A 9,955-nucleotide genomic window follows, 5' to 3' on the forward strand; every position below is an offset into this window, starting at 1 on the left:
ACATACATAAATATAATTGCAATCATATTATGAGTAACAAAAGGTTATATTGACAGTTAGAATGAGTTAATGCAGCAAGTCAATATTTGCAGTGTTGACCCTTCTTCTTCAGGACCTCAGCAATTCTCCCTGGCATGCTCTCAATCAACTTCTGGATCAAATCCTGACTGATAGCAGTCCATTCTTGCAAAATCAATGCTTTTATTTTGTCTGAATTTGAAGGTTTTTGTTTGTCCACCCGTCTCTTGATGATTGACCACAGGTTCTCAATGGGATTAAGATCTGGGGAGTTTCCAGGCCATGGTCCCAAAATCTCTATGTTTTGTTCCCTGAGCCATTTAGTTATCACCTTTGCTTTATGGCAAGGTGCTCCATCATGTTGAAAAAGGCATTGTTGATCGCCAAACTGCTCTTGGACGGTTGGGAGAAGTTGCTCTCGGAGGACATTCTGGTACCATTCTTTATTCATGGCTGTGTTTTTAGGCAAGACTGAGAGAGAGCCCATTCCCTTGGCTGAGAAGCAACCCCACACATTAATGGTTTCAGGATGCTTGACAGTTGGTATGAGACAAGACTGGTGGTAGCGCTCACCTGGTCTTCTCCGAATAAGCCGTTTTCCAGATGTCCCAAACAATCGAAAAGGGGATTCATCAGAGAAAATGACTTTACCCCAGTCCTCAGCAGTCCACTCCCTGTACCTCTTGCAGAATATCAGTCTGTCCATGATGTTTTTCCTGGAGAGAAGTGGCTTCTTTGCTGCCGTCCTTGAGACCAGGCCTTGCTCCAAGAATCTCCGCCTCACAGCGCGTGCAGATGCACTCACACCTGCCTGCTGCCATTCCTGAGCAAGCTCTGCACTGCTGGTAGCCCGACCCGCAGCTGAAACACTTTTAAGAGACAGTCCTGGCACTTGCTGGTCTTTCTTGAGCACCCTGGAGCCTTTTTGGCAACAAGGGAACCTCTCTCCTTGAAGTTCTTGATGATGCGATAGATTGTTGACTGAGGTGCAATCTTTCTAGCTGCGATACTCTTCCCTGTTAGGCCATTTTTGTGCAGTGCAATGATGACTGCACGTGTTTCTTTAGAGATAACCATGGTTAACAGAAGAGAAACAATGATGCCAAGCACCAGCCTCCTTTTAAAGTGTCCAGTGGTGTCATTCTTACTTAATCATGACAGATTGATCTCCTGCCCTGTCCTCATCAACACCCAAACCTGTGTTAATGGAGCAATCACTGAAACGATGTTAGCTGGTCCTTTTAAGGCAGGGCTGCAATGATGTTGAAATGTGTTTTGGGGGATAAAGTTCATTTTCTAGGCAAATAATTGCTGTTAAGCTAATCACTCTTTATAACTTTCTGGAGTATATGCAAATTGCCATTAGAAAAAATGAAGCAGTAGACTTTGTAAAAATTAATATTTGTGTCATTCTCAAAACTTTTGGCCATGACTGTAGCTATTTATCTATCCCCTTATTCAGACATCTATTTTTCATGGATAGAACACGCACCCAGTAAAGTCTATTTAGCTGATTATTTCTCTAAGAATTTTAGTCTGTTATAAAATCACAGAGACATGTTTATTTTTGACCTAAGTTACTGATCAAAAGCATTCATAGAAGTTTATTGGTCTGCAAGAGTAATGAGTAGCAATGAGAAGAAAAATAAAACAAAGGACACCTGATGCCTAAAGATATACTGTATGTATTAATGATATTCCCATTGATATTCTGTACATGTTGTTTAACCCCTTCACTACCAAGGGTGGTTTGCACGTTAACTCCAGGGCCAATTTTTACAATTCTGACCACTGTCCCTTTATGAAGTAATAACAATGAAATGCTTCCATGGATCTTGGTGATTCTGACATTGTTTTCTCGTGACATATTGTACTTCATGGTAGTGGTAAAATTTCATTCAAATAGCTTGTGTTTATTTGTGAAAAAAACAGAAATTTGGTGAAAATTTTGAAAATTTCGCAATTTTCCAACTTTGAATTTTTATGTTCTTAAATCACAGAGATGCGGCACACAAAAAGCTTAGTAACATTTCCCACATGTTTACTTTACATCAGCACAATTTTGGAACCAAAATTTTTTTTGTTAGGAAGTTATAAGGGTTAAAAGTTGACCAGCGATTTCTCATTTTTGCAACACCATTTTATTTTTACAGGCCACATCACATTTGAAGCCACTTTGAGGGGGCTATATAATAGAAAATACCCCAAAGTGACACCATTCTAAAAACTGTACCCCTTAAGGTGCTCAAAACCACATTCAAGAAGTTTATTAACCCTTCAGGTGCTTCACAGGAATTTTTTGAATATTTAAAAAAAAATGAACATTTAACTTTTTTTCACAAAAAAAATATTTCAGGTTCAATTTTTTTTCATTTACCAAGGGTAACAGGAGAAATTGGACTGGAAAAGTTATTGTGCAATTTGTCCTGAGTACGCTGATACCTGATATGTGGGGGGGACCACTGTTTTGGTGCATGGCAGAGCTCAGAAGGGAAGGAGCACTGTTTGACTTTTTCAATGCAAAAAGAGATGGAATTCAGATCAGACGCCATGTCACGTTTGGAGAGCCCCTGATGTACCTAAACAGTGGAAACCCCCCACAAGTGACCCCATTTTGGAAACTAGACCCCCCCATGGAACTTATCTAGATATGTGGTGAGAACTTTGAACCCCCAAGGGCTTCACAGAAGTTTATAACGTACAGCCATACAATTAAAAAATCATATTTTTTCCACAAAAATGATCTTTTCACCCTCAATTCTTCTTTTTCCAAGGGTAACAGGACCCTAAAAGTTATTGTGAAATTTGTCCTGAGTATGCTGATACCCCATCCTTAGGTGTAAATGACTATTTGGGCGCATGGCAGAGCTCGGAAGGGAAGCAGCGCCATTTGACATTTTTGGCTGTCGCGTTTGGAAACTAGACCCCCTAAGGAGCTTATCTAGATGTGTGGTGAGCACTTTGAACCCTCAAGGGCTTCACAGAAGTTTATAATGTCCGGGCATGAAAATAAAAAAATCGCATTTTTTCCACAAACTTGATCATTTAGTCCCCAATTTTTTTATTTTCCCAAGGGTACCAGGAGAAATTGGACCCCAAAAGTTGTTGTCCAATTTGTCCTGAGTATGCTGATACCTCATATGTGGGAGAAAACTACTGTATGGGCACACGTCGGGGCTCGGAAGGGAAGTTGTGACGTTTTGGAATGCAGACTTTGATGGAATGTTCTGCGGGTGTCATGTGCGTTTGGAGAGCCTCTGATGCGCCTAAACTATTCAAAATCCCCACAAGTGACCCCATTTTGGAAACTAGACCCCCACGGAACTTATCTAGATGTGTGGTGAGCACTTTGAACCCCCAAGTGCTTCACAGAAGTTTATAACGCCCGGGCGTGAAAATAAAAAAAATCATATTTTTTTCCACAAAAATGATATTTTTGCCCCCAATTTTTTATTTTCCTAAGGGCAATAGGAGAAATTGTACCCCAAAAGTTGTTTTGCAATTTGTCCTGAGTAGGCTGATGCCCCATATGTGGGGGTAAAACACTGTTTGGGCGCATGGCAGAGCTTGGAAGGGAAGGAGCACCATTTGACTTTTTCAACACAGAATTGGCTGGAATTGAGATCAGATGCCATGTTGCGTTTGGAGAGCACCTGATGTGCCCAAACAGTGGAAACCCCCCAATTCTAACTCACCCCTAACCTAATCTCAGCCCTACCCCTAACCCTAGCCCTACCCTAGCCCTAACCCTAATCCTAATGGGAAAATGGAAATAAATACATTTTTTTATTTTATTATTTTTCCCTAACTAAGGGGGTGATAACGGGGGGTTTGATTTACTATTTATGGCGGTTTTTATATTTGGCAGCTGTCACACGCTAAAAGACGCTTTTTATTGTAAAAATAGTTTTTGCATCACCACATATTGAGAGCTATAATTTTTCCATATTTTGACCCACCGAGTCATGTGAGGTCTTATTTTTTGCGGAACGAGTTGACGTTTTTATTGGTATCATTTTCGGGCACGTGACATCTTTTGATCACTTTTTATTTCGATTTTTGGGACGCAGAATGAACAAAAACCAGCGTTTCAGGAATTTCTTTTGGGGGGTGCGTTTACACCGTTCTGTGTGTGGTAAAATTGATAAAGCGGTTTTATTCTTCGGGTCAGTACGGTTACAGCGATACCTCATTTAGGTCATTTTTTTATGTTTTAGCGCTTTTATGCAATGAAAACAATTTTATATAAAAAATAATTATTTTTGCATCGCTTTATTCTGCGAGCTTTAACTTTTTAATTTTTTTGCTGATGATGCTGTGTGGCAGGTCGTTTTTTGCAGGACAAGATGACGTTTTCAGCGGTACCATGGTTATTTATATCCATCTTTTTGATCGCGCGTTGTTGTACTTTTTGTTCGGCAGTATGATAATAAATCATTATTTTTTGCTTCGTTTTTTATTTTTATTTTTTAAGGGGTTTTCTAAAGGGGTTAACTAATGGGATAGTTTTATTGGGTGAGTCGTTACGGACGCAGTGATACCAAATATGTGCACTTTTATTGTTTTGCTTTTTTTATTTCCAAAAAATGAATTTATTAGGGAATATTTTTTTTTTTTTATTTATTTAGCGATTTTTTTTAAAATTATTTTTACACTTTTTTTAACTTTATTAGGTTGTCCCAGAGATGGACATCACAGTCCTGAAACAGATCGCTGATCTGTCACATCACAGGCATAGACGCAGACTTCCTCATGCCTGCGCTTTCAGGCACTGAGGAAGGCAGCTCCCTGCAGGCCCCCCGAAGGTCCCCGTCGCCATCTTGGATCCGGGGACCTGCAGGGAAAGAGCCCCCCGCAGCAGCGCTGCACATTGCGCTGAAGTAGGGGGCTCAGGGAAGCATGGAGGGAGCCCCTTCCCTGCTGATGCTTCCCCTTAACCCCCGCTACACCGCAACCGTGTTTGATCGCGGTGTGCAAGGGGTTAACGTGTCGGGGGCGGTCCTTGACCGCCCCTGACACATTGTGCCGGGTGTCAGCTGTGATAATAAGCTGACACCCGGCCGCGATCAGCTGCGCTCACCACAGGAGCGCCGCTGATCGCACTAGACTTACTATTCCATCCTTGGGACTTAGGTCCCAGGTCACATGGACGGATTAGTACGTCCATTGTAGGAAAGGGGTTAAAGAGTTTGCATCATCTGTGATTGGCTACCTACAAAAAGAATAGGTAACCACATGGTAAGCAATTTTCTAAATATTTTGAAATAAAAAAATACTAAAAATAATAATAACTCTCGCTACATGGCCTCTGGAGGACCAACTTTCCTGATAAAGTTCTTTTGCGTTTGTTCAACTTGTTATGTGGCTTCTTACAATTGCCCATGGCAACATTTGGAGTCAGACTGCAAAATGTCGGTGTATCATGAGATCTAGCTCTTCCCTCTAAATGGGTGATGTTTGCACTTTAAAACGACAGTTACACATCAGTAATAGTGACGATCGAGCAACGAAATGCTTGAGTGCTTGGACCTTGAATCGAGCACGTCAGAAGCTTGGTCGTGCTCGACCTGAGTAGCGAGCATAATGGAGTTGAATGGCAAACACGTGCGTTTTTCTGGATGACAGACTCTCTCTCTGTCTCTCTGTTTCTCTCTGTCTCTCTATCTCTCATTCAAGCAGTTGGCTACCCTGCATCAGTTCTGTGCAGATGGTTCAAATTAGCTTCTTCTGGGGACCTGAGCAGTCCAATGCTTGACCGAGTATCAAGCAGTGCCAAGCACGTTCGCCCACCACTAATCAATGACTGTTTTTTAAGAGTTATTTCTTGACTGGCCATTGGTTTCATGACCTGACCTCAAGAAAGTCATAAAAATAGGGAGGCACAGAAAGTGGCTGAACAGCACAGGTGACATGTCATATAGGATTTTTTTTCCATTTCCAAACAAATAACAATTACACTTTAATAATTGTGGTCTTTTGTTTCTCATATAATATTGCATATTTGAAAATGAGTTTTGTAAATGAGACACCCATTGCTGTAGGTGAAATATGGCTCATGGTTGACCTGCAACTGGTTCTGGTCATTTAACCAACATACACACCAATTTTGCAGATGGAGATGGAAGGTCTCAAAGTGACAGCTGACATATATTGTCTGTTCCAGTCATTGTCAGTGGGTTAGGAGAAACCACCGGAGACGTGCCTGTCCGAATAGTCTTCAAATTGCCTTGGCCCTGGGCCAGCTTCTAAAGTCTGTTTTTTTGCAAAACATCACAGCATTTCAGGGTCAAACATACTATTTTTGGCTGAAATCATGAAGCCGGTGTCTTATATTTGCTGCCCGTGGACGCTGGAGTCAGCATCAGCTATCAAGTTACCTTTAGTAGGTATACATCTACTTAAAGGAAAAGGTTAAAAACACCCCATAATCCCAGAGAGAAAGGCACAGTGTGGTAAATGGTATATGCCACAATGGCTAAATGTGATTAATCAGGGGGGAAATATACTAATCAGGCAATAAGGGTACAATGCAAAATCATATGCATTATACTTGGAAACATTATGTAGGAACTCAAGACATGATTTAAAAACTGAGTAACATGATAAACATAATTACAAAATCCCTGATTTAAGAATACACCACTCTGAGGTCCAAGCAATATCCAATAATACAAAAGCAAAAGTACCCACCACAAGCCATAATTCAAGGATCAAAGACCCCCTGATGACGCTATATGCGGAACAGACTTCAGATTACTGAGCAGTATGATTTGACTTTAATCCATATGCATTTTCTATTTATGGGGTACTCTTTAAATGTCTTCTTCATTTTGATATTTATTATTATGGGTATTTTTGTCCAGATTTGGTTACTAATCCCTTTAATAGGTGTATGCAGTTTAAAAATCTCCTAATGCAACAAAATGATTTTAAAAAGATTAGCCTAATACAATCTGCAATGAAAAAATACAAAAAACACTTGTCCTTTCTCGTTCTTTTTTATAGATCATTTTCATTGAGCATAAATTGTTTAACAGTTTTATTATCCTCAAACAATAAACTTATTCTGTTCACGTAGGTGAAACTGCATTAAAACAATGTTGTCGGACCTGCTCTTTTCATACATTCCACGTTGTAAAAAAAATCACATACGGTATATTAAAATTTTCTTAAATGTACTCTATACATGTGGACATAATATATGTCTAAGGCTGTACTTTTATTATCCATTTCCAGAGTGGCCATGGGTTTCCTGACCTCGTAAACGACTATAAATCAGTTAGTTTAGGTCAGGAGACCCATAGACAGCCTGGAAATCAGAGTCTGTGTAGTGACCAGGAGACATAAACATATGAAACCTATTCTGATTTTTTTTTTTTTTACAAAATTATGGCTGATTGAATAATGAAAAAAATGAAAAATTGCAATAATCCTTAGGGGGATAATTATGTATTGGTAAACACCCAAAAGTTAATCGCCTTATTTCTGGTAACATTTTTCCACGTATTTGTCTTTTTGGCAGCTCAATGCTATATGTTCATATTAGTTGGGAATAATAGAATATTATATCATTCTAAATTGCTGAAATAAGAGCTTTGATAGCAAATTGTCTCCAATTTATTTCTTAATGTGAAATATATAAAGGGGGCACTGTATAATAATCATCATAACAAGTGATTGAAACACAAGAGGCAAAGGGACAAACAGATAAAATTACATGAATGCTCTTTGTGACATCGATAAAAGAAAGTAAAGCTTGATTTCTGCTATGTCAAGAGTTGTCATTGTGGTGGAGAAACCTGTTGTACCTGTCAAATTTCTCCTCCCCTACCATTCCAATAGTCCACCTTATAAAAGCTGTCACAGTGTTTCTGCCCCTGCATTCCACCTGGTTAGACTGCTGCTTGGAGATTGCTGGTTTGGTGAAAGTAATGACAACTCAGTCCCAGTAACCTACAGTGGAAGGTGCAGAACTGAGATTTATTGACTCAGTTTGAAGTCTTCCAAGGAGTTGGCACCATGGGTGTCCTCCACATCTTGATTCTATCCACACTGTGCCTGCTTAGCGCAAGAGCTCATAATGAAGACGGTAAATATCTTATTATATTTTTTTTACATGAGGTTATAGGATAAAATCATTTTTGGTTGGGGACCTAAATTCTAAGAATTAATTTCAATATATTAGTCAACGATGATCATTACACGAATGGAGCCGAAATGGTTTATTGATATCAATGGAAATGTGTTCCGAGGCAACGCAAGGGAGAAAAGTATGGTTATCCATGGGAAAATATCGAAGCAAAATATTTTGTAGTCATCTGTTCTGTTTATAGAAAATTATGGGAATGTTTATATGTTTAGGTCTTAGATTATAACATTAATATTGATAATATTCAAGTAAAATGAACTAATTTGGTTCTGTACCGGGTAAATGAAGAAGAGGGCATAGCGCTCCCTGGAGCAATTAACTTGCCTAATTGGTGGAGCTGAAACCAATTAGACAGCCAATCAAAGTTAGGCATTCATTTTTTACAGCTTCAGAAAACACTTTTAAAGGGGTTTTCCTCTATTAACATTTATAGGTCTTCAATTTAGAATATCAATCTTCTAGGAAAGGACTGAGGGGGTCCCAGAGGTTAGATCATACATTTATGACTTATCAAATTGATATGCCTTTAATATTGGGTGAAAAACAACGCTCTAAGCATGACCATCCATAAACATATCCTTAAACGGTATGTACTGAGAGTAAAAACTAAAGATCTCCTTTCTTCCAAGAAACAGCGCCACTCTTGTCCATGGGTCATATTTGGTATTGCAGCTCATGCCCATTCAAGAAAATGCGAAGAAACCTTCTATATCACATGTAGCTTATGAGCAAGGGTGGTGACTTTAAGAAAAAAAATAGTAAAACCATTTTTTTGCTAATGTTGGACCCGGAATGTAAAATTTAATGGACTACCCTTAGGATAGGCTATCAATTTTAGAAGAGTGAGAGTTCGAATTGTGACACTTGCTTAGATAGCCTGCCATGATAGATTTTTTTCATATCCAATGTATAACCCAAGTGGTTAGTCTTTTTAAGGAACAAATGGGTTTCAAATTATACAAGAATTATATTGTAGTTAGCAGTTTGGTCAGGGGGGCTTAAAAAAGGCCTACCATGAAAATTATGGTTTCAGGGAATGAAAAACTCTTTGCATCAGTGCTCTATGTATACGTGCTCTCTAGATCTAATTATATCCATGACTGTAAAACATTTAATGGCGCTCCTTCAAGACTTCTTCCCTGTGCGTGTTCGAGTCTCTTAACAATCAACTAGAGATTAGTTCACTTGAGAAACCAGAGCATGCAAAATCTACAGTGTGTTCTTGTATTATTTGTGGCTCCTTATTTGTGAGATCAAATTTTCTTTCCTTTTGCATTCTTGTTTAACTTCATTCTTCTGCTGTTAAAATAAAGGTGATAGCAAACATTTTAGTCTGTGTTCGCATCACGTTTGAGCATTCCTTGGAGGATCTTATCAGCGTACATCTCAGTTGTCATCTAGGCGAAAGATATATGATTTTTGGGGGTCTGACAATAGGACCTACACATTTACTCAGAGTCGGACTGGGGTGCCTAGGGCCCACCAATAACCAATTCCAAGGCCCCACTTTTTGGCTACATGCAAATGGGACATTATCCTCAATCACAAATTTATATAACATAGAACTTGGCAGATTGCTAAATGAATAAGATGTCACCTTTGTCTGTACATAGTAATTCAAGTAACTGTTCATATAAGAGAGTGGTGGCCCACTGGAGGATTGCCCGGTTCTCCTGTGGGCCAGTCCAAGTCTGCATTTAATAAAATCCAAATATTCCTTTGTGTGTGAAGCATTAGTGAGCATGTGCGACCCATTCATAGGTTTTATGTGAATGGTGGTCACACATG

Source organism: Dendrobates tinctorius, unplaced genomic scaffold, assembly GCF_039654945.1.
Source record: "Dendrobates tinctorius isolate UK_male_01 unplaced genomic scaffold, ASM3965494v1 ptg000028l, whole genome shotgun sequence".
NCBI classification, from domain to species: Eukaryota; Metazoa; Chordata; class Amphibia; order Anura; family Dendrobatidae; genus Dendrobates; species Dendrobates tinctorius.